The sequence below is a fragment of the Bos grunniens genome, chromosome 6 (genome assembly GCF_055505025.1).
Source record: "Bos grunniens cultivar Pamir isolate PY7600 chromosome 6, Bosgru_T2T1.0, whole genome shotgun sequence".
Taxonomy (NCBI): domain Eukaryota; kingdom Metazoa; phylum Chordata; class Mammalia; order Artiodactyla; family Bovidae; genus Bos; species Bos grunniens.
In genome coordinates this window covers 32,444,058-32,469,808 of record NC_141170.1, presented here as the reverse complement: position 1 = coordinate 32,469,808, position 25,751 = coordinate 32,444,058, and the positions used below count along the sequence as shown (strand labels likewise).

At 36.5% G+C, this 25,751-nt stretch overlaps 1 protein-coding gene across 9 annotated transcripts in view; it reads right to left on the bottom strand.

Annotated features, from left to right (window-relative positions):
• Positions 1 to 3,740, bottom strand: part of SULT1B1 (sulfotransferase family 1B member 1) — a 50,169-nt gene extending 46,429 nt beyond the window's left edge. For 3 of the 9 annotated variants that reach the window (XM_086405506.1, XM_086405508.1, XM_086405503.1), the window contains exons 1-2: positions 3,601 to 3,740; positions 3,374 to 3,501 (exon numbers count right to left, since the gene is read on the bottom strand). The gene's annotated coding sequence lies outside the window, so the exon portion shown is untranslated. Of the gene's footprint in view, positions 1 to 842; positions 920 to 3,373 lie in introns of all 9 variants that reach the window. The other 6 variants (XM_086405502.1, XM_086405509.1, XM_086405507.1 and 3 more) reach the window with 4 other exon arrangements.
• Between the last annotated feature and the right edge of the window lie 22,011 nt (positions 3,741 to 25,751).

The following is a 25,751-nucleotide window of genomic DNA, read 5'->3' as shown; positions in this document are numbered from 1 at the left end:
AAGTTATTATTATATAATGCATTTGTCTAAAAATATATGGCATCTTATGCTAGAAATATAGGAAAAATAATTTGAATTTTACATCTTCATTACTGCTCACAGAGTAAAAGATTTGGGGACCTGAGGAGCCTAGAAAAGAGTATCTAAATGAAAAAGCAGTCTCAGCACAGGACACAAATAGGTTTAGAGCCAGCAAGACACTAAAACAAGGATGCAGGTGAGAGCTATGTGGTCTGGGCATTTTAGAAAATTAAATATTCCATATTAAATTGCTGTCTTCATGATGCTTCTTAATTATCCTATCTGTTTGCATCTGTAATCCCTTGTTAGGTCCAGAAAAAATTCTGGAACATGTCAGCAGCTTCAAGAATGGAACAAATAATGTGGTTGGTCAAAAATTCAACAGAGCAAGAAGTGAAAGGAAGAGGAACTGAGTAGGTAAACGCCGTACCGAGAATAAAATAGGTGTTAAATGAATTGAATAAATGAATGAATGAATGATGCGACATGTATTTCCCATACAGAATCTTCTAAGATCTTAGGGATAGTGTTACTTTGGAGTTTGGATATAAGGAATGAGTGAGAGCAGAAATAAACATAGTATATTCAGATATTAGATTTGAGCTTCACATAGTAAATGAAATAGTTTTCCTTGAAACATTTTATTCTATTAATTACTTAGCAAATTAAAATTTCCAGATTATGTAAAGGTAAATATCAATTCCAGGCCTCATTTGAACACTGGCATATTCTGAATCAGTTGAGAAAAATAAATGAGGCTCTCTTTTTTTTTATTTTTGGCTCTGGAATTTAGCATTTAGTAGAAATATAACTCCACTTACCAACTCTTATTAAACACACAAATTGTCATCGGAAAAGCAAGTAGGTATTGAAGACACAGATTTATTTTCCATATGGTCTGCAACAAATCACACAGACAAATTTGTTTCTCACATAATATGTGCTTAACATTATGTTATACATTTATAACATCATTCCTGGTTCCATTTCATGTCTTAAACTTTTTAGTTTCTTTACTTACTCATTTTAATTTAACTTGTACTGTTGCAAGGAGATACAACCAGTCCATCCTAAAGGAGATCAGTCCTGGGTGTTCATTGGAAGGACTGATGTTGAAGCTCAAACTCCAATACTTTGGCCACCTCATGCAAAGAGCTGACTCATTTGAAAAGACCCTGATGCTGGGAAAGATTGAGGGCAGGAGGAGAAGGGGACAACAGAGGATGAGATGGTTGGATGGCATCACCGACTCGATGGACATGGGTTTGGGTGAACTCCAGGAGTTGGTGATGGACAGAGAGGTCTGGCATGCTGTGGTTCATGGGGTCACAAAGAGTCGGACATGTCTGAGTGACTGAACTGACCTGAACTGATTGTCTTATATTTACATAATTGATTCATAATTGCTATTTAAATATGGTACATATGCAAGCCCCATGCACTATTGTCATCACTTGATAGCTTGTAATACAAATGCAGAATCTGAGGCTCCAATCCAGAATCAGAACTTATATTTTAATAAAATCCCCAAGTAGCTTACATTTAGAAGAAAATTGGGGAAGCATGGTTTTAAACTACTGTTAAGGTACTCTCTAACAATATAGAGTGCATATAAATGATTTATAAAAATGAATTGTTTTCCAGAAAATAAATTATATTGAATGTGCTTCATATATATTATCTCCCTGATGATAAATCTTACTTTCATTTTACAGACTGAGATTAGGAAACAGTTGCAGGAAGTCTGCTCAGACTCATAGCAAGTGAGGTGTGTCTCAGAAATAGAGTTCAGTTTTCCCAGCTTTGCTCACTTGGTCATACTGCCTGGGTAGGCCTGACTAGAGTCAAAGGTGTTCCTGATTTATCTCATTTGGTTAAGGGTGTTCACAGTTTGTAGGGGATTTTTTTTGTTTGTTTATTTGACAAAGCAAACTTCCCTCTGACAAAAACTTCAACTCCTCATGCTGCAAAAATGTTGTCAGAGAAGGAGGGCTATGAGTAACAAAAGGATAATGACTACATACTAGTCACATCTGGGAAGTGGGTGTAACCAATTCAAGAACCTTGGAGTAACAGTCTGGGATTAGCATTGCCTCATCATGACCAGTGGATGATGATGAGTTTAGAACTATATAAGAAGATATATTCAGGGGAGAGAGCCCAAAGATATAGGATTGTGCATAGTCTCTTAGTCGTGTCTGATTCTTCGAGATCCCGCAGATTGTAGCCCACCAGACTCCTCTGTCCATGGGATTCTCCAGGCAAGAATTCTGGAATGAGTTGCCAAGCCTTCCTTTAGGGGATCTTCCCAACCCAGGGATTGAACATAGGTCTCCCACATTGCAGGTGGATTCTTTACTATCTGAACCAGCAGGAAGACAAAGAATTCTGGGGTGAGTAGCCTATCCTTTCTCCAGGGGATCTTCCCAACCCAGGAAGTGAACTAGAGTCTCCTGTATTGCAGGCAGATCCTTTACCAGCTGAGCTACCACTAACATTATTGAGTAAGATACTTTGGCAGATGGTTGATGAGGGATATTTACTTTAAAAAATCAGTTCCTAGAAGTCTCTTAAATCTTAAAATGACAAAAAATTACAAAAACTTTTAATGTGTTATATAGTACAGTCTACACAATACTACAAATCTACCCAGTTGAGTGATAAGTTAAAAATTAAAATGTCTAAAATTGACTTAAGAAACATTAATAGAAAATCCCATGAACAGAAGAGCCTGGCAGGCTACAGTCTATAGAGTCACAAAGAGTTGGATAGGACTGGCACACACAAACACACAATAGAATAAAAGAGGAAAATGGAAACCATTGTCCCTCTTAGGAGAAACAAACTGAATCATATGACACTGAGATTCGTTTAGTGGGAAAAGAATATTTGCTCCATTTGTTTCACTCTAACTGCAGCTCTACTTAGTCTACATCGAACTCCAGCTAATGAAATATATGAATTAAATAACATGTTCGGTATTCTGGAAAGTACCCTAAAGGGTGTGTATGTGCACGTGTGTACATGGGGTGAAGTACAGATGAGAGCAGAAAAATGAGAGCTTGGAGTGGATTCCATTTTCCCTTATGAGCCTACAGTTTGATGAGAAGACCCACAATCCTGGCATGCTTAAGCAGAGTCCCACTGAACCTAGAAAAATGAAAGGGATCACTGAAAGACTAAGAGTCTGTACAATATAAACAACACCGAGTTTCCTGAGGGAAAACTGCAATTAGGTAAAAACGTTCTAACAATAAACATATGTTCAAAACGGAAATTATTCAAGGAGCTCATTGTGCCGTGGATGCATGATAAAAACTCAGAGAAAAGAGATTTAAAAAGAAAACTTTACCTCAGGATTTAATCCCTCTTTTCAGTTTTCCTTTTCAGTTGGTGGCGCAGCTGCCAAAAGGAATCCTGGGTCCTGGTGGGAGTCCTGAAGGGAGGGAAAGACCAGCTTGGCGAGGTTCATTCCAGTCTCTGGAATTAAAAAAAAAAAAAAAAGTTTAAAGACATGATCTGAATGCTGTAGTCATTGACTTCATGGGCAGTTAAGATATACAAATTTGAACTACATACACAGAGGCAGGGCCGCTGCTTCAACAGCTGGAAAAGGCAGGAAGTCCTGAAAGGAAATGAATCAGGGTGGCAGCCAAGAGTAAGCAAAGTCAGAAATTACCTAGATTTAAAGGTTTACATGGCTTCAAAGAGAGAAAAACAAAGGGAAAGAAGCTGAAGTTTCAATAGGTGGAATCCTGTTGTTTCTCTACAATTTTTAAAGAATGTCTTGTAATAATTTTGATCATGATAAAAAGTCATTGTGTGTATATTTTCATCTGAAAGAAACATGAGTTTCCAACATTACAGAAAAAACAAAGCTACACAAACATACACTAAAAACACATTTTGGCAGAAGAAATAGAGTGGAGCTGATGGTTTCAGAATACACTTGTTTTCTGTCACTCTAATCATTTCCACAACCTCTTTTTTTTTTTTTTTTTGGTAAGTCACATATACACAAAGGAGTTTAGCGGGAGAAAAATGTGCTAATGATGCTGATGCTGGAGAGGCAAGGGTCTACCACATCCTTTTCATGCAGAAAAGAGGGCAGCATTTTTAGAGATCTAGATTCTTTTTGTGATATGTCCAAATATTAAATTTTTAAATATTGGCAACTAACTATTAATACATACATGAAACAATATAAGTATTTCTGTATGGCAGGACATGCCAAGGAATGCAACTGGCAAACTTTGGCAACAAGGTGTTAATTTCGGGCAAACCCTACTTCAGATGTGCATAAGTTGCCTGGCAACCACATTATCAATTAAACTGTTAAGGGAAACACTGACTGAAGGCCCCACCCCGGTCAGACACCATAGTAACCATTTGCCTGAGTTATTTTATGACAAGAGGTCCTGATAAGGAACATGTAACTAACCAGCCACCATCAATAGGAAAAATTTGGGAAAGCTCAAAAGAAGACATCACATGTCCTATCAACCTCCCAGAATCCTTCTTTCTGGAATCCAGCTTGGCTGGGTAATGTGTGCGACACCAGAAGGGACTCTGAGTCAGAAGATTGACCAGTGACAACTTGGCAAGTAATCCCATTACCATAAGACCCAAGACTATAAACCACAGGGCAGAGCAGTTTTCCTGGGTCCCTTACCCTCCTGCTTTCCAGGATCCCCTTCCCAATAAAGTCTCTTGCTTTGTCAGCACTTCGATCTCTTCAGACAACTCATTTCTGATTGTTAGTCAAGAGCCCATTCTCAGCCCCTGGAAGAGGTCCCCGTTCCTATAACAAAACCATCAAACTTCAATTAATATTAATACTAATTGAAAAACAACATAAATCAGAGCTTCTTGAGTTTTAGCATGTTTCAGAATCATTTTGGAGGCCATGACAAAATACAAATTACTGGATCCCAATACCCAGTGTTACTGATAAATTTGGTGTAAGATGGAGCCTGAAAATGTTCTATTAATATTTCAACAAACTCAGAGATATTACTGATGCTATTAGTTTGAGGATCATATTTTGAGAACCATGAATAAAAATTCTCTCTTTTAAAACTTGTATTAATATTCTATATTTCATTCATTCATTTATCTGTCCATTCATTTGTTTATTCATTCAGTCACCAGACCTAAAATGTCCCAGACACTACACTGGGAAAAAAAAAGAAAGACATTGTGTTTGCCTTCCTGATTTACAAATAATTATTGATTGAAGGCATCCTCAATCTATTGATAGCTCAAATTTTACCTTTAAGATTCAGAAATTTTAAATGATTTATCTAAAATCTTACAAATATTAGGTAAAGTATCAGGTTCAGAAAACAACTTGTGACTTCTAAGTCATGTGGGCTTAACAAACAAAAGAGCTAGATTAAGAAAGAAAAGATTCACAGTGCATGTATTCTTTTTTCCCTAAAATTAACCCTGTATACACTTTAATCAATCTAAACAGAAGTGTTCAAGAAGTTTGAGTTCTTCCAATGTCACTACGTGTCTAATAAAATAAATACATAAATAAATTCTATGAAGAGTTAAATAAAAATTAAGGTTTTATTTTATTTCAAGTGGGAAAGATAAAATTTTAGAGGCACATGAAATCTTAAAATATTTTTTAAAGTAATATATTTACATTGCAAGATAATTCTAGAAGATACAGAAAATGTGAATTTAAATTTGTTCTAAGAAACAACTGCTATTAATATTTGGGTATTTAAAAATATTCTAAATATTTTTACACAAAATGCCCTACCCAATGGTATTATGCTATACATGCCAGTTTTGAGCTGAATTTTGCTATTAAGAAAAAAAATTCATACTTTGAAAAAAATGTTAGACAGAATTGCTAAATCAAAGTTATGTACTTCATCCAATTTAAACTTTCATGATTGGATTATCAATGCACATTTTATCAACCCTAATGACCAACATCATGCAACTTTCCTTTACACAATAGCCTGATATGTATTAATAAATTTTAGTTTTTTATTATCTATCTTATAAGAAGATAAGTTCTTTGAAGACAAGGAATGTGTACTATGCTTTAAAAAATGCATATGCAAAGTAAATACAAAGAAATGATAAATATGCATGTAATTTTTATAGATTCATTTGTGAGGAAAAGGGCTTCTAAATTTTAGCCATGCATGCTTATGTCCACAGTGAATTTTACTTTTCACTACATGTTAATAAAAATAATATCCTCAATTTTCGAACCTAGTAATACAGAATAAATGTTCTAATTTTTTTAAAGATCAAGTTTAAAAGTGATAGTGAGGAAATGTTGAAACTGGACATTTTACTTTATGATATTTAACTCCAGGCAAAAGTGATGACAGCTTTTCTCAGATTGTGATGTTTTCCCTAGCTCTCTATTTATATTTTAAGAGCATTTCTTTTTATTTTCCATATTTGCTGTTGTTGTGGTTCAGTGGCTAAGTTGTGTTCAACTCTTTGTAACCCCATAGACTGCAACATGTCCGGTTCCTCTGTCCTCCACTATCTTCTGGAGTTTGCTCAAATTCATGTCCACGGAGTTGGTGATGTACCTAGCCATCTCATCCTCTGCTACCACCTTCTCCTCTTGCCCTTGGTCTTTCCCAGCATCAAGGTCTTTTCCAATGAGTTGGCTCTTTGTATCAGGTGGCCAAAGTATTGGAGCTCCAGCTTGAGGGACAGTTTTTCCAATGAGTATTCAGGATTGATTTCCTTTAGGATTGATTGATTTGATCTCCTTGCTGTCCAAGGGACGCTCAAAAATCTTCTCCAGTACCACAATTAAAAAGCATCAGTTCTTTGCCACTCTACCCTCTTTATGGTCTAATTCTCATATTTGTACATAGCTACTGCGAAAACCATAGCTTTGACTGCATGGATCTTTGTCAGCAAAGATCTACTTTTTAATATGCTGTCTAGGTTTGTCATAATTTTCCTTCCAAAGGAGTTTGCATCTTTTAATTTCATGACAGCAGTCACCATCAGCAGTGATTTTTAGAGCCCAAGAAATTAAGATCTGTCACTGCTTCTACTTCCCCCCTTCTATTTGCTATGAAGTGATAGTATCAACTGTGAAATTTAATGTTCTAATATTTATCTACTTTCTCCAAGTTTCATTTTTCTTATACCAGTGATGTCTGCATACATAATAGTTTTCTACTTACCCTTCTTATGGATGCATGAGTCTAAAGCAAAAGGTAACCTTTTTTTTGAAATTGCTTGTTTGCCTTTAATTCCTGAGAATGGGGCTGTCTTCTTCCTCCTGTGGTAGAAATAATGGTAAGAGTCACTTCCTTGAAATTCTTGGTGTCATCATAGCTCATCTACCTAAGAAAGCAGGGATTAGGTGGAAGATCTCTCTTCCTCCCTCTCTGAAGGCAGATTACACTGACAGGCGTTGCCAGAATGGGTTTTTCCTCACTTCCCTATTCAGAACTGGAGAAATCCTTCATCTGAATATTAATACCCTCATAAACCTCAGTCACCTTTGATGAGGAAAAAGGATGGTAACAGTGAAGGAATATTATTGGATAAAGAAATATTAACAAGAAATACAAAAAATTATTGGCATTGGGAAATAAAATATACAAAAGTGAGCTTAAATAGTTTAGACTTCTTTCCTTAGATGTCTTCAAAAGGAAAAAAAAAAAAACCACTCATTTGACATAATTTAAAGTGCCTTTGTGGCAAAACCTGGAGCTTATTCTTCTTCAGAAACCAATTGTCTGTTAAGATCTCAGGGACATTAGTTTTTTTTTTTTTTTTTTTTTTTACTTCAATATGAATTGTACCACCTAGAATTGTAGAGTGCACAACACTCAAAACTTTACTTGCTAGTCATATAGACTAGCACTGATCTTGACCCTTCGAATGAACTTGGTAGATGTTCTGGTGAATTAGAGGCTTTTAGATTTATGTCAATACTCATAAAGTTATGTAATATATTAAAAGTTTTTAGTCCTAGATATAGGAACTAGGTTAATTTTATTTAATCAATTGTGCTTGGTAAATGCCAGCATGTAATTAATCTCACAATTGCTTTCTTCAATCCTTAATTTGACCCAAAATCTGGTAATTACCCTTAAGTGAGAACATAGTAGAGTGATGAGATCATGAAATTCAATGTCTACAAGATAAATTTGAGTTCAAATACAGACTTTCTCACTTGTTGCTTGTTGAGTACAATTATTAAAACCAAAATAAACATTAAATTTTCAACTGACACCAATCAAATATATTCTCTTCTTCCTGAAGAAAGACAGCTTCATTTGTTTAGGCAAGGCAAGGATTTGGGGTTTATGGATATGGACATGCATTTTTTTTTTCTTTCTTCTTACCGTTAATAAAAATGAGTTTTCAGAACAATAGATAGTGAATGTCTCAGCACCTAAGTTATCATCTTGAGTGCTACAGGAGTGCTAACTATCTTTGCTGCCAAAGGGAAAAGTCCTGTTTGACACTGTAGTTTTTGTTTATAATCCTGACTTTATCTTGACCCTGGAGAAGGAAATAATAAAGCCTACTACTTGGTATCCAGTTTTCTTCTTCCATTTGTACAAACTCACTCCATCCCCAGCACACACACCACACATACACATACACACACGAAGGGTAAACATTGTTCACCATAACATTAGAAGGGCTTGAGTGGAAGACCTTTCTCCTCTTATTGCAAGGTAGGAAAGGAGCAACTGGAGACACCCATCGGTTCTGTCTTTTCTTTAGCATACACTTGGGAAAGGTGAGTGAGCAGCTACCTCTACTGCCCATACTTTTTCCTGAGGTTTGTATTTCTTGAAAAAGAAACAACAAAAACTCTCTTAAGGAAGTGTGTCTTTAGCCCAAGTCCTCATAAGCTGCCTCAGCAAAAAGTAAAAATGATATTTTCTATTAACATATAACTTGTACTTCTATATCCCATCCTTTATCCCATTATTCCTCCCTCCCCGACCTCTGTGGCTTTGGAGATACACACCTCATATCTGAACCTCACCCATTCTCAGCCTGATAAAGTTTGTTGGTTGGGCAGGAGTCCCTATTGGGAATCTTGTTTGGTATAAGTTTTTAAAAATGAATATTTACTTGTTTGTATCTTAGATTAGTTTTGCCTTCTTTTAAATTCTTATTATCTAGATTTTTACTAGAAATTGTTTTTGCATAAATTTTATGTTGTTAATACTTTTGAGAATGTTTACTTTCATAGCTGGATGAGGCAAACATATATCAAAGAGTAACTAGTCTTTTTTTTTTTTTTTGGCTGTGCCATGTGACTTGCAGGATCTTAATTTCTGATCAGAGATTGAAACTGGGCCCCCATCAGTGAAAGCCCAGAATCCTAACCACTGAATTTCCAGGGGAATCCCAACAGAGACTAGTCTAAAATGTTATTTTATGACTATTTGAAATACAAAACAAATTACTGCTTTTACTTTATTTGCATGAAATAAAATGTATTTTTTTCTTTTGCAAGGTATAATAATGATGTTTTCATTTTTCTTTAATAAAATTAAGTTGATATTATACACTGTAGTTCCTGAAATTTCTAAAATTTATATTAACTTGAGATAAGTGACATCTTTAAAGTTATTGCATGTTTTTAAAGAAATAAAAATCTGAGTCTAGGATTAATTTTATGTCATCTGACTATGTGTGCTAGTCACTTAGTTGTGTCAGACTTTTTATGAACCCATGGACTGTAGCCCACCAGACAGTAATTCAGTTGACATTGTTGGCTGAACACACACCCTATGAACATCTCAATGTGCTCATAAAATAATAAAGAACTTTAACCAAAAAATAAATATAAAATGGTGATTCAGACTTCTATAAATATAGGTGGCTCATGCTATTCTTTGCAACATTTTTAACTTTTCCTGAAGAATCGAAAATTTCTGAGACAGGTTGAATATAGTGAGTCTATAGGAGGTAAAAGTATAGAAAGTATAGAATAATGTATTAGAACTCACACCCCTACTCCACACTCTTTGCCCAAGATGTAATTAATTCTGTTTAGTTTTGTTGTGACCTTATTTTTAAATACCCTTCACTTTCTAGTCTCCGCCATTTATAGTCAATTAGGTTAGAGATTTAGAGTTGAAGGTCAGACCTAAAGATACTTTCTAACCTGATCTGAGCCACTTTTCTCTCAGTATAGACTAAGAAATATTTTTTAATTTGTCCACTGTTGATTTTTTAATTAATGAAATGCTGAGTTTGGTCAAGGGTGCTGCTGTTGCTGCTCCTAAGTCACTTCAGTCATGTCCGACTCTGTGCGACCCCATAGACGGCAGCCCACCAGGCTCCCCAGTCCCTGGGATTCTCCAGGCAAGAACACTGGAGTGGGTTGCCATTTCCTTCTCCAATGCGTGAAAGTGAAGTCGCTCAGTCGTGTCCGAATCTTAGCGAACCCATGGACTACAGCCTATCAGACTCCTCCATCCATGGGATTTTCCAGGCAAGAGTACTGGAGTGGGGTGCCATTGCCTTCTCCGTGGTCAAGGGTGAGGTAGAACAGAGCAGAACAGAATTGCCCAGATTCCAGTCCCAGTTCTGTTGGACATTGGGAAAGCCACATATTGTAATACAAATCTCCCTACTTTCTATATGTAAGATTTTGGGGAAATCATTTAATCTCTTCTTTTTGCAGTGAATTTTTCTCTGTCAGTGCATATATATATCCCACTATCTATTACTGCTATATATAATAGTATTCAATTATATATATAATGGAATAATATTTAGCCATAAACAAGAATGAAATTTTACCATTTGAGGCAGCATCAATGTACCTGGAGAGTATTAAGTGAAATAAGTCAGACAGGGAAAAACAAATGCTATATTATTTCTCATATGTGGATATAAAGAAAAACAGAAAAAATGAACAAAAATAACAAAAGAGAAACAGAGTTACAGATACAGAGGAGACACAGGCGGCTGCCAGAGTGTAGAGAGATGGAGAGATGATGAGAGATAAGAAATTGGTGAGGGGGTTTAAGAGGCATAAACTTCCAGTTTCACAATAAATGAGTAACAGGTATAAAATGTACAGTGTGGGGAATATAGTCAATAACTATCTAATATCTTCATATGGTGCATATCATAACTAGACCTATCATGGTGATAATTTTACATCTAGAGAAATACTGACACTATGTTGTCTAGCAAGAATAAACACAAGTTTAGGTCAACTCTACTTAGAAAACAAAGTCATAGAAAAAAGAAATCGGTTCTATGGTTACCAGAAGTGGATGGGGGTGAAGGTGGATTTGGATGAGGCATTTAAATATTACAAATTTCTACTTATAAGATAAAGAAGTACTTGAGACATAAGGTACAATGTGCTAAATATAATTAACACTATGTCATATATAAAATGGAGAAGGCAATGGCACCCCACTCCAGTACTCTTGCCTGGAAAGTCTCATGGATGGAGGAACCAGGTAGGCTGCAGTCCATGGGGTCGCTGAGAGTCGAACATGACTGAGCGACTTCCCTTTCACTTTTCACTTTCATGCATTGGAGAAGGAAATGGCAACCCACTCCAGTGTTCTTGCCTGGAGAATCCCAGGGACGGGGGAGCCTGGTGGGCTGCCATCTATGGGGTCACACAGAGTTGGACACGACCGAAGCGACTTAGCAGCAGCAGCGGCATATATGAAAACTGTTAAAAGTAAATCCTGAGTTCTCATCACAAGGAAAATATTTTTTTCTATTTTTAAAATTGCATCTACATAAAATGACAGATGTTTACTAAATCTACTGTGATAGTCATTTCATGATGTATGTAAGTCAAATAAGTAAGCTGTATGTTTTATACAGTGATAGTTGTCAATTGTATCTCAATAAAATTTGAAGGTAAAAACTCATTGTTAAATAAAGAAAGGAAGAAAGTGAAGGACATTGATTGAAAATTTGGAATGATCACTGCTTTATTTCAGTGATATGCATTGGAAAAGCAAATGTCAGTTATTAGTATTATAAAGCAAATCTGATTGCTTTCTAAATGTAAGATTTTAGGGAAATCATTTAAATTCTTAGTAATGGATTTTCTTTGTTTGTAAAATGTTTATAATTATCAAGAATACCTGTAATGTGAAGAAATGTGAGGGATACTTCATGAAAGTAAGTCAAAACAGGAAATAAAGACAGATTAAAAATTTTTGAAAACTCAGTTTATAGCATCCACTGTGAATTCCTTTATTATTAACTGTCTCCTATGTGCATGTACCATAGTCAAGAAAAACAAAAACAAAATCTAAAAGTAGTTATTATTTATTCTGACTTGAAGACATAAGACACAGGCAGTTTTTTGTCCTCATTGATTAAAAAGGCATGTGTTCTACAAAGAATACATTTTCTTGGTAACACACTTCTGCAATATAAAGGATAATCCTCCTTACCTTTCAGGGGGAACAAACCTGGGGTTTTGTGCTGGTTTATTACCAGTGATATCTTAAGAACAAAGGCACAAGTTATGGCCCAATAACAAATATACGTCTTTCAGCCAAACAGTATGCTGACATTTTGCATCTTTAAATGCAGATTTTCAATTAATAATTAAATAAATTCTAGATTTTATTAAATCATATACAATAAAGCATATAAATTTGCTCATTAATAGGTTGTGAAATTTCTTTATTTCTCTGAAACACAAGAATAGCTTTTTTATCCCAAAATATTGCTTTCTCTGTATTGGAAGAATACTTTTCCTGTTTGCATATATAATCTAAGTAGATTAAAATAGTTAAACAAATCAAAGACAAGGAAAAATGCAATGGACATAATTATATTATTAAGGTAAATAGGGAACCAGTCTAAATTATTTTTGAAATGTTGTACATAAAATATGTTATTTTAAAATTTGGTGCAAAACAGCACTTTTGAAATGGGTAAGGAATTTGATTCCACAATGGAGAATACCTTGGGAACCTGAGACAAATGTGTCTAATGTGTGGAAAGGTGTAGGTAACTGAAAACAACAGACAAATAACTTTCCTTTGCCCAGGAAAGAAGGAAAAGATTTACCACTTCTGGCATAGAAGGCAGTCTCAATTCTATGGTATGAATATATTCCTTTTCTTTTTGGAACAATCTGAGTATAGATTTTACTTTTTTTTTTTAACACAATCTCTTTAATCAGCTTACATTCCTGATAAGAGATTAATAGATAGATCATTCAGTCGTTGCTTCTTATATAATTGAATAATATGGGACCATTATTAAAGGATTGCCAGAATGTTAAAGGATGTTATTTTCCCATATTTGCTGTTCTACAATCAATAACTGTAAAGGGTTCCCTGATGGCTCATACGTTAAACAGTATGCCCGCAGTGTGGGAGATGCCAGGTTTGATCCCTGGGTCGGGAAAATCCCCTGGAGAAGGATATGGCAACCCACTCCAATATTCTTGCCTGGAAAATCCCATGGACGGAGGAGCCTGACAGGCTACAGTCCACGGGGTCGCAAAGAGTGGGCCACGACTGAGAGACTTCACTTTCTTTCACTTTCTAACTATTGAGGGAAAATATTCCTTCAGTTAAGGTTATAACAGAAGTCTCAGAAAATTTCTATTTTTTTCATACTTGTCTGTATCACAAGATAGCTCAAAGGGTAAAGAATCTGCCTGCAATGAGGGACACCAGGGCTTGATCCCTGGGGTTGGGAAGATCCCCTGGAGAAGACATGGCAACCCACTCCAGTATTCTTGCCTGGAGAATCCCTATGGACAGAGGAGCCTGGCGGTCTACAGTTCACAGGGTCACAAAGAGTCGGACATGACTGAGAAACTAAGCACTTTAATCTTTTAAGAGAAGGGCATATTTTAGCTCTGTATCACCAGAGTACTCTGATGTGGGTCAGAAGGCAGATGAAGAAAAGAGTCCTGATGGAAAGGTGATTCATTATACCTGGGCATCTTGACAGAAGTGATTTAAATCTGACTTAATATTGTGAACAAATTATGAGGAAACAGAAAAATTCTAGGAAGGCAAAAGAATTAAGTGGCACTTTCAATTTTTTGAAAATTGAGGTATAATTGACATATAACAATACATTATTTTCAGATGTATAGTATAAGGATTCTATATGTAAATGTTGTGAAATGATAACCTTAATAAATCTAGTCAACGTCCATCACCACATGGTTACATTTCTGTTGTTATAAGAACATCTAAGATCTCTCTAATCAACTTTCAAATATACAACATAGTGTTTTAAGCTATAGATAACAATTTTTTTGTTTTTTATTCTGTGCACTGCAATGGATTCCAGTTTGCAGACAATAGGGTGCCTTGTACATAATTAATTGTATAAAGACAAGGCCTTTAAATAGGAACAAATTTTACTTTCTAAGGAGACAAAAAAATTCTTTAAGCACACCAAGGTTTTCCCATCATCTCATGGAAAACTACTTAACTGAATGTAGACTTACACTTTCCTTTCTCTTTAAAGATATCTTTTCAAGATTTTTACTTTCTAAGACAAAAAGTTCAGAGAAGGCAATGGCAACCCACTCCAGTACTCTTGCCTGGAGAATCCCCGGGACAGGGGAGCCTGGTGGGCTGCTGTCTCTGGGGTCACACAGAGTCGGACATGACTGAAGCAACTTAGCAGCAGCATGACAAAAAGTTACCATAAGTTGTGATTTCAAAGACATTTGATGTTAACAATGAGTGAGAAAATAAGGGCGTTCTGAAATATAAGTCAAAAGTGAACTAACGAGGGCATTTTGAAAATACTTTATAGTTATGAGATTGTAATAGTGAAAATAATGTAAATGTATCATTTAGGGGAATCATATCAACATTCTTAAAAACCTGGGAAACGTGATTTGTTAACTAATTTAAATTTTTTCCAAAGACTTTTGATGGCTTTTGAACTTCTTTGTTAAGACTCATAAAAATACAACATAGGGGGAGGAGACAAGATGGTGGAGGAGTAGGACGGGGAGAACACTTTCACCCCCACAAATTCATCAAAAGAGCATTTAAACGTCGAGTAAATTCCACAAAACAACTTCTGAATGCCGGCAGAGGACATCAGGCACCCAGAAAAGCAACCCAACTCTTCGAAAAGAGGCAGGAATAAATATAAAAGACAAAAAAAGAGACAAAAGAGGGAGGGACAGAGTTCCGTCCCGGGAAGGGAGTCTTAAAAAGAGAGAAGTTTCAAAACACCAGGAAACCTTCTCACTGCCGAATCTGTGCTGAGCTTTGGAAGCACAGAGGGCAACTTAACAGGGAGAAAAAATAAATAAACAATTAAAACTCGCAGATTGCGAGCCCTACAGTAACTCCCCCAGCAGAGAAGCAGTGCAGAGTCCTGCACACGCCATTGGCAAGCGGGGGCGGGGCAGGGAGGCGCGGCGCGGGCTGCATCGCTTAGAGTAAGAATCTGGCCTGAATACCCTGAGCGCTATCTGAGTGAAATAATTTGGGCTAGCAAACCAGACTGTGGGATATCTACCACGTGAAAAGCCAGCCCTAACCTAAGACACCGCCAGGGCCGCGCACGGAACAAAGGACTGAACAGAGATAGCCGGCTGCAGACCTTCCGCATCCGGTGACAGGCAGCCAGAGCCGAAAGGGGGAAATTGCAGCCCCAGAGAGACATTATCTACAAAACTGTAAGCAGGCTTCTTTGCTAACTAAAACTTCTTGGGGGTCTGGATGGTCAACATCTGCCTGAGAAGGTGCGCCGGTTTTACACCCAGATAACCGAGTGGCAGGGAGGCGATAAGTCGCAGCATTGGCGCTCGCCAAACACCTAATCACCTGAGCTGCTCGGACCTGGGAAGAGCACAAAACGCAGGCCCAACTGAGTCTGCGCCTCTGAGGACTACCCGAGTGCCTGAACCTGAGCGGCTTGGGCCTGGGAGGTACATGCAGCCCAAGGCCAGCCTCGGATTGTTCCTGGCGGAACAACCTAGAGCCTGAGCAGTGTGGGCAGGGAGGCTACACGCGCCATGAGCAGGGGCAGACCCACTGTGGCTGAGGCACTGCAAGCGCATGCCAGTGTTATTTGTTTGCAGCATCCCTCCCTCCCTCCCCACAGCACGACTGAACAAGTGAACCTAAAAAAAAAAAAAAAAAGTGTCCTCCACCGTCCGCTTTGTGTCAGGGCGGAAACCAGACACTGAAGAGACCAGCAAACGGAAGAAGTTATAACAGAGGGAAACGCCTCAGAGATTAAAACACTGTGGTTACTTCGGACTACATAGGAAGGGGCCTATAGATCTTGTGAAATATAAGTCGGACCAAGGAACTAGCCAAAAATGAACTGAACCCACAATACTCACAAAACCAGAGAAAGTCCTAGATATATTTTTACTATTTTTACGATCATTCTTTCTTTCTTTTTTTTATTTTATTTAAAAAAAAATTTTTAAGTCCTCTATTGTTCCTTTAATTTTCACTTTTATGACCTATTACTTTGCAAAAAAAAAAAAAAAAGACCTTATTTTTTTCTTCTTCAGCAAACTTAATATATATATTTTTTATAGTTTTTTGACCTTGTTTTTTTTTTTTTTTCTTCTTTTCTTTAACACTGTATTTTTGAAATTCCAAACTCTACTCTAGATTTTTAATTTTAGCTTTTTGGTATATGTTATCAATTTTGTACCTATAGGTTTTTTTATAATTTCTGTGACTTTTTTTTTTCTCTGTTTCTTTCTCTTCTTCTTTTATATAACATTGTATATCTGAAATTCCAAACTCTACTCTAGATTTTTAGTTTATGCTTTTTGGTATTGATATCAATTTTGTACTTGTATTTTCTTTATAATATTTGCTACATTGTTTGTTTTTGTTTGTTTGTTTGTTTTCTCTCTTTATTTTTCTTCTTCCTTTTTTTTAATATTGTATTTTTGAAATTCCAAACTCTACTCTAGATTTTTAATTTTTGCTTTTTGGTATTAGTTATCAATTTTGTACCGGTATTTTCTTTATAATTTTTGTGACCTTGTATGTTTTTCTTTGTTCGTTTTTTCTCTCTTTCTTTTCCTTCTTCTTTTCTTTAACATTGTATTCTTGAAATTCCAAACTCTACTCTAGATTTTTAATTTTTGCTTCTATGTATTTGTTACCAATTTTGTACCTTTAAGAACCCAATCTTCAGGACCCATTTTTCACTAGGGAGCGAGATTACTGGCTTGACTGCTGTCTCTCCCTTTGGACTCTCCTTTTTCTCCACCAGGTCGCCTGTGTCTCCTCCCTAACCCCTCTCTACTCTACCCAACTCTGTGAATTTCTGTGTGTTCCAGATGGTGAAGAACACTTAGGGAACTGATTACTGGCTGGATCTGTCTCCCTCCTTTTCATTCCCCCCTTTTATCCTTCTGGCCACCTCTGTCTCCTTCCTCCTTCTTCTCTTCTCTGTATAACTCTGTGAACATCTCTGAGTGGTCCAGTTGTGGAGTGCACATAAGGAAGTGACTACTGGCTAGCCCACTCTCTCCACTATTGATTCCACCTCATCTCATTTGGGTCACCTCTAACTCCCTCCTCCCTCTTCTCTTCTCCATGTAATGCTGTGAACCTCTCTGAGTGACCCTCACTGTAGAGAAACCTTTCATCTTTAATGTAGATGTTTTATCAATGGTGCTGTATAGAAGGAGAAGTTTTGAAACTACTGTAAAAATAAGACGAATAACTGGAAGCAGGAGGCTTAAGTCCAAACCCTGACTCCAGGGAACTCCTGACTCCAAGGAACATTAATTGATAGGAGCTCATCAAACGCCTCCATACCGACACTGAAACCAAGAACCACACAAGGGCAAACAAGTTCCAGGGCAAGACATACCAAGAAAATTCTCCAGCAACAAAGGAACACAGCCCTGAGCTTCAAGATACAGGTTGCCCAAAGTCACCCCAAAACCATAGACATCTCATAACTCATTACTGGACATTTCATTGCACTCCAGAGAGAAGAAATACAGCTCCACCCACCAGAACACCGACACAAGCTTCCCTAACCAGGAAACCTTGACAAGCCACCTGTACAAACCCACACACAGCAAGGAAACGCCACAATAAAGAGAACTCCACAAACTGCCAGAATACAGAAAGGACACCCTAAACTCAGCAATTTAAACAAGATGAAGAGACAGAGGAATACCCAGCAGATAAAGGAACAGGATAAATGCCCACCAAACCAAACAAAAGAGGAAGAGATAGGGAATCTACCTGATAAAGAATTCCGAATAATGATAGTGAAGTTGATCCAAAATCTTGAAATTAAAATGGAATCACAGATAAATAGCTTGGAGACAAGGATTGAGAAGATGCAAGAAAGGTTTAACAAGGACCTAGAAGAAATAAAAAAGAGTCAATATATAATGAATAATGCAATAAATGAAATTAAAAACACTCTGGAGGCAACAAATAGTAGAATAACAGAGGCAGAAGATAGGATTAGTGAATTAGAAGATAGAATGGTAGAAATAAATGAATCAGAGAGGATAAAAGAAAAACGAATTAAAAGAAATAAGGACAATCTCAGAGACCTCCAGGACAATATTAAACGCTACAACATTCAAATCATAGGGGTTCCAGAAGAAGAAGACAAAAAGAAAGACCATGAGAAAATACTTGAGGAGATAATAGTTGAAAACTTCCCTAAAATGGGGAAGGAAATAATCACCCAAGTCCAAGAAACCCAGAGAGTCCCAAACAGGATAAACCCAAGGTGAAACACCCCAAGACACATATTAATCAAATTAACAAAGATCAAACACAAAGAACAAATATTAAAAGCAGCAAGGGAAAAACAACAAATAACACACAAGGGAATTCCCATAAGGATAACAGCTGATCTGTCAATAGAAACTCTTGAAGCCAGGAGGGAATGGCAAGACATACTTAAAATGATGAAAGAAAATAACCTACAGCCCAGATGATTGTACCCAGCAAGGATCTCATTCAAGTATGAAGGAGAAATCAAAAGCTTTTCAGACAAGCAAAAGCTGAGAGAATTCTGCACCACCAAACCAGCCCTCCAACAAATACTAAAGGATATTCTCTAGACAGGAAACACAAAAACGGTGTATAAATTCGAACCCCAAACAATAAAGTAAATGGCAACGGGATCATACTTATCAGTAATTACCTTAAACGTAAATGGGTTGAATGCCCCAACCAAAAGACAAAGACTGGCTGAATGGATACAAAAACAAGACCCCTACATATGTTGTCTACAAGAGACCCACCTCAAAACAGGGGACACATACAGACTGAAAGTGAAGGGCTGGGAAAAGATTTTCCATGTAAATAGGGACCAAAAGAAAGCAGGAGTAGCAATACTCATATCAGATAAAATAGACTTTAAAACAAAGGCTGTGAAAAGAGACAAAGATGGTCACTACATAATGATCAAAGGATCAACCCAAGAAGAAGACATAACAATTATAAATATATATGCACCCAACACGGGAGCACCGCAGTTTGTAAGTCAAATGCTAACAAGCATGAAAGGAGACATTAACAATAACACAATAATAGTCGGAGACCTTAATACCCCACTCACACCTATGGATAGATCAACTAAACAGAAAATTAACAAGGAAACACAAACTTTAAACGATACAATAGACCAGTTAGACCTAATTGATATCTATAGGACATTTCATCCCAAAACAATGAATTCACCTTTTTCTCAAGCGCACATGGAAGCTTCTCCAGGATAGATCACATCCTGGGCCATAAAGCTAGTCTTGGTAAATTCAAAAAAATAGAAATTCCAAGCATCTTTTCTGACCACAATGCAGTAAGATTAGATCTCAATTACAGGAGAAAAACTATTAAAAATTCCAACATATGGAGGCTGAACAACACACTGCTGAATAACCAACAAATCACAGAAGTAATCAAGAAAGAAATCAAAATTTGCATAGAAACGAATGAAAATGAAACACAACAACCCAAAACCTGTGGGACACAGTAAAAGCAGTCCTAAGGGGAAAGTTCATAGCAATACAGGCACACCTCAAGAAACAAGAAAAAAGTCAAATAAATAACCTAACTCTACTCCTAAAGCAACTAGAAAAGGAATAAATGAAGAACCCCAGGGTTAGTAGAAGGAAAGAAATCTTAAAAATTAGAGCAGAAATAAATGCAAAAGAAACAAGAGACTATAGCAAAAATCAACAAAACCGAAAGCTGGTTCTTTGAAAGGATAAATAAAACTGACAAACCATTAGCCAGACTCATCAAGAAACAAAGGGAGAAAAATAAAATCAATAAAATTAGAAATGAAAATGGAGAGATCACAACAGACAACACAGAAATACAAAGAATCATAAGAGACTACTATCAACAATTATATGCCAATAAAATGGACAACGTGGAAGAAATGGACAAATTCTTAGAAAAGTACAACTTTCCAAAACTGGACCAGGAAGAAAGAGAAAATCTTAACAGACCCATCACAAGCACGGAAATTGAAACTGTAATCAAAAATCTTCCAGCAAACAAAAGCCCCAGTCCAGACGGCTTCACAATTGAATTCTACCAAAAATTTAGAGAAGAGCTAACACCTATCCTGCTCAAACTCTTCCAGAAAATTTCAGAGGAAGGTAAACTTCCAAACTCATTCTATGGGGCCACCATCACCCTAATACCAAAACCTGACAAAGATCCCACAAAAAAAGGAAACTACAGGCCAATATCACTGATGAACATAGATGCAAAAATTCTTAACAAAATTCTAGCAATCAGAATCCAACAACACATTAAAAAGATCATACACCATGACCAAGTGGGCTTTATCCCAGGGATGCAAGGATTTGTCAATATCCGCAAATCAATCAATGTAATACACCACATTAACAAATTGAAAAATGAAAACCATATGATTATCTCAATAGATGCAGAGAAAGCCTTTTATAAAATTCAATATCCATTTATGATAAAAACTCTCCGGAAAGCAGGAATAGAAGAAACATACCTCAACACACCACAGCAAACATTATCCTCAATGGTGAAAAATTGAAAGCATTTCTTCTAAAGTCAGGAACAAGACAAGGGTGCCCACTTTCACCATTACTATTCAACATAGTTTGGGAAGTTTCGGCTACAGCAATCAGAGCAGAAAAAGAAATAAAAGGAATCCAAATTGGAAAAGAAGAAGTAAAACTCTCACTATTTGCAGATGACATGATCCTCTACATAGAAAACCCTAAAAACTCCACTAGAAAATTACTAGAACTAATCAGTGACTATAGTAAAGTTGCAGGATATAAAATCAACACACAGAAATCCCTTGCATTCCTATACACTAATAATGAGAAAACAGGAAGAGAAATTAAGGAAACAATTCCATTCACCATTGCAACGAAAAGAATAAAATACTTAGGAATATATCTACCTAAAGAAACTAAAGACCTATATATAGAAAACTATAAAACACTGGTGAAAGAAATCAAAGAGGACACTAATAGATGGAGAAATATACCATGTTCATGGATTGGAAGAATCAATATAGTGAAAATGAGTATACTACCCAAAGCAATTTATAGATTCAATGCAATCCCTATCAAGCTACCAACAGTATTCTTCATAGAGCTAGAACAAATAATTTCACAATTTGTGTGGAAATACAAAAAACCTCAAATAGCCAAAGCGATCTTGAGAAAGAAGAATGGAACTGGAGGAATCAACCTACCTGACTTCAGGCTCTACTACAAAGCCACAGTTATCAAGACAGTATGGTACTGGCACAAAGACAGAAATATAGATCAATGGAACAAAATAGAAAGCCCAGAGATAAATCCACGCACATATGGACACCTTATCTTTGACAAAGGAGGCAAGAATATACAATGGATTAAAGACAATCTCTTTAACAAGTGGTGCTGGGAAATCTGGTCAACCACTTGTAAAAGAATGAAACTAGAACACTTTCTAACACCATATACAAAAATAAACTCAAAATGGATTAAAGATCTAAACGTAAGACCAGAAACTATAAAGCTCCTAGAGGAGAACATAGGCAAAACACTCTCTGACATACATCACAGCAGGATCCTCTATGACCCACCTCCCAGAATATTGGAAATAAAAGCAAAAATAAACAAATGGGACCTAATTAACCTTAAAAGCTTCTGCACAACAAAGGAAACTATTAGCAAGGTGAAAAGACAGCCTTCAGAATGGGAGAAAATAATAGCAAATGAAGCAACTGACAAACAACTAATCTCAAAAATATACAAGCAACTCCTACAGCTCAACTCCAGAAAAATAAATGACCCAATCAAAAAATGGGCCAAAGAACTAAATAGACATTTCTCCAAAGAAGACATACAGATGGCTAACAAACACATGAAAAGATGCTCAACATCACTCATTATCAGAGAAATGCAAATCAAAACCACTATGAGGTACCATTTCACACCAGTCAGAATGGCTGCGATCCAAAAGTCTACAAATAATAAATGCTGGAAAGGGTGTGGAGAAAAGGGAACCCTCTTACACTGTTGGTGGGAATGCAAACTAGTACAGCCACTATGGAGAACAGTGTGGAGATTCCTTAAAAAACTGGAAATAGAACGGCCTTATGATCCAGCAATCCCACTGCTGAGCATACACACTGAGGAAGCCAGAAGGGAAAGAGACACGTGTACCCCAATGTTCATCGCAGCACTGTTTATAATAGCCAGGACATGGAAGCAACCTAGATGTCCATCAGCAGATGAATGAGTAAGAAAGCAGTGGTACATATACACAATGGAGTATTACTCAGCCGTTAAAAAGAATACATTTGAATCAGTTCTAATGAGGTGGATGAAACTGGAGCCTATTATACAGAGTGAAGTAAGCCAGAAGGAAAAACACCAATACAGTATAATAATGCATATATATGGAATTTAGAAAGATGGTAACAATAACCCTGTGTATGAGACAGCAAAAGAGACACTGATGTATAGAACAGTCTTATGGACTCTATGGGAGAGGGAGAGGGTGGGAAGATTTGGGAGAATGGCATTGAAACATGTAAAATATCATGTATGAAATGAGAAGCCAGTCCAGGTTCGATGCACAATACTGGATGCTTGGGGCTAGTGCACTGGGACGACCCAGAGGGATGGTATGGGGAGGGAGGAGGGAGGAGGGTTCAGGATGGGGAACACATGTATACCTGTGGCGGATTCATTTTGATATTTGGCAAAACTAATACAATATTGTAAAGTTTAAAAATAAAATAAAATTTAAAAAAAAATACAACATAAATGACACCTCATACTGCATGAAGATACAAATTTATTACCAAATTCCAGCATAATGTTTTTCCTAAATGGTCGCTGTTGTTCAGTCGCTCAGTCGTGTCCAACTCTGAGATCTCATGGACTGCAGCACATCAGTCTTCTTTGTCCTAAATGTTAGATAAGATTGAAAGCTGAGTACATGACTTGGTAAGCACAGGAAAAAATTTACATTTTTTTACTTTTCAACGCATGGTTTGAGTAACATATGTTTTTCACCTTTACAGTAACTGAAGCAAAATACTTAAATAATCTAAATTTAGAACCATATTTTCAAATCAAAATGTTGCATTGACATATATACACTATCATGTGTAAAACTGATAGTTAGTGGGAAGTGTCTATATAACAGAGGGAGCCCAGTCTGGCTCTCTTGGATGACTTAGATGGGTGGGATGGGAGTGGGGAGGAAGGAAGACTTGAGAGGGAGAAAACATATATATAATTATATCTGTCTCACATTGTTGTACAGCAGAAACCAATACAACCTTATAAAGCTATTTTCCACCAATTAAAAAATTTGTAAAAGGAAATACAAAAATATTTTTAAAAATCATAAAGCCATTTCAATCACATTGTTCCTCATTCTAAATTATTCTAAAACTATTTTAGTAATAGTAAGTGTACTTTGTATAATAGATAAATAATATATTCTGGATTATTTTATTCTATATTTATCTCTTTTTAATTAATGTATATGTTTATTTCACAGCATACATAATATATTTATACAAAAATATATAATTTACAAAGGAATAGGTTTGTATATATTATTGGAGTATGCCTAAAGTATGTTATTGCAATGGTGATTGTTCAGAAAGATTTGGAGACTGCCAAATTATATATCAAATATTCAGAAAGAACAAAATTTGAGAGCATCTGTTTCTTCCATATCATAGAAGATTTTCAGTTATGTTTGTAATTGTATTCTCATCTAAATTATCTGAGAATCATGAGGCATGAATAACATGCAACAGCAGAATTGGAGAGCATGAAGGAAGGTGAATATAGGATAAGTTCATGAGAGAATATGAAGATAAGAGTGAATAACTGAGACTTAAAAGATTAAATAACCAGAAACTAAGCTATCCCCTCTAAATGCTTTTAGGGAATATTTGACATGTATGGTTGGCCGCATAATTACTCTCTGAAGATTAGTTTAGTTTAGTCGCTCAGTCGTGTCCGACTTTTTGCGACCCCATGGACTGTAGCCCAACAGGCTCCTCCGTCCATGGGATTTTCCAGGCAAGAGTCCTGGAGTGCGTTGCCACTGACTAGCAAAATTGTGAAAAATTAGAATACCTATTTTAAAGAACTGAATGAAGATCAGTTGAAGTGAAGTCATATAGATTGTATAACATAGTACTTGGTACAGAGTAAGTTCTCAATAAACATCAGCTATTAGTGTTGTGGCTGGTTTTTGTTTTCTTACCTTTGCAAGACATTTGGTCTTGTCTAAAACATCTATTAGACATTTGGTCCATGCTAAAAGGTCCTTTAAAAGTGGGCATATTTGGTCCTTTCCAAAACGTCCATGTAGACATTTGAACCATGCCAAAAATTACTTTATATTTGGTAGTGGTGGCTTAATTGCTAAATAATGTCTGACACTTGTGACCCCATGGACTATAGCCCACCAGGGTCCTCTGTTCATTAGATTTCCCAGGCAAGAATATTGGATTGGGTTGTTGTTTCCTTCTCCAGGGGATCTTCCCAACTCAGAGATTGAACCCAGGTCTCCTGCATTACAGATGGATTCTTTACCAACTGAGCCAACTTTATATTTTGTCAAATTCAAAACCATTTGGCATAGATCAAAAGTGCCTGTGGATCTTTTGAACAGGACCAAATGTCTTATGGACATTTTGAGTAGGACCAAATGTTTGTTAATCTTTCTTACAATTAGTTATCTGTATTTTCTTTTTATTCCAAGTCTGGATTAAAGTTCTTCGAATTCTTTGTTATCTCTAAGTTACTTTATTTATACATATATATGTTATTTATACGTTTAGTCACTCAGTTGAGTCCAACTCTTTGCGACCTTGTGAACTATAGCCCACCAGGCTTCTCTGTCCTTGGGAATTCTCCAGGCAAGAATACTGGAGTGGGTTGCCATGCCCTCCTCCAAGGGATCTTCCCAACCCAGGGATCAAACCCAGGTCTCTTCCGCATTGCAGGTGAATTCTTTATCATCTAAACCACCAGGGAAGGCCTATTTATACATAGGAAGTAGTTAATAAATATTAATGAGCTTTATACTATGATGGGAGAAGGCAATGGCAACCTACTCCAGTACTCTTGCCTGGAAAATCCAATGGACAGAAGAGCCTGGTAGGCTGCAGTCCATGGGGTCGCACAGAGTTGGACACGACTGAAGCAACACAACAATACTATGATGACTCATTATTGATTTTTATCTCTGATAGTAACTAATGAATTATTATTATTACATACTTTGGTA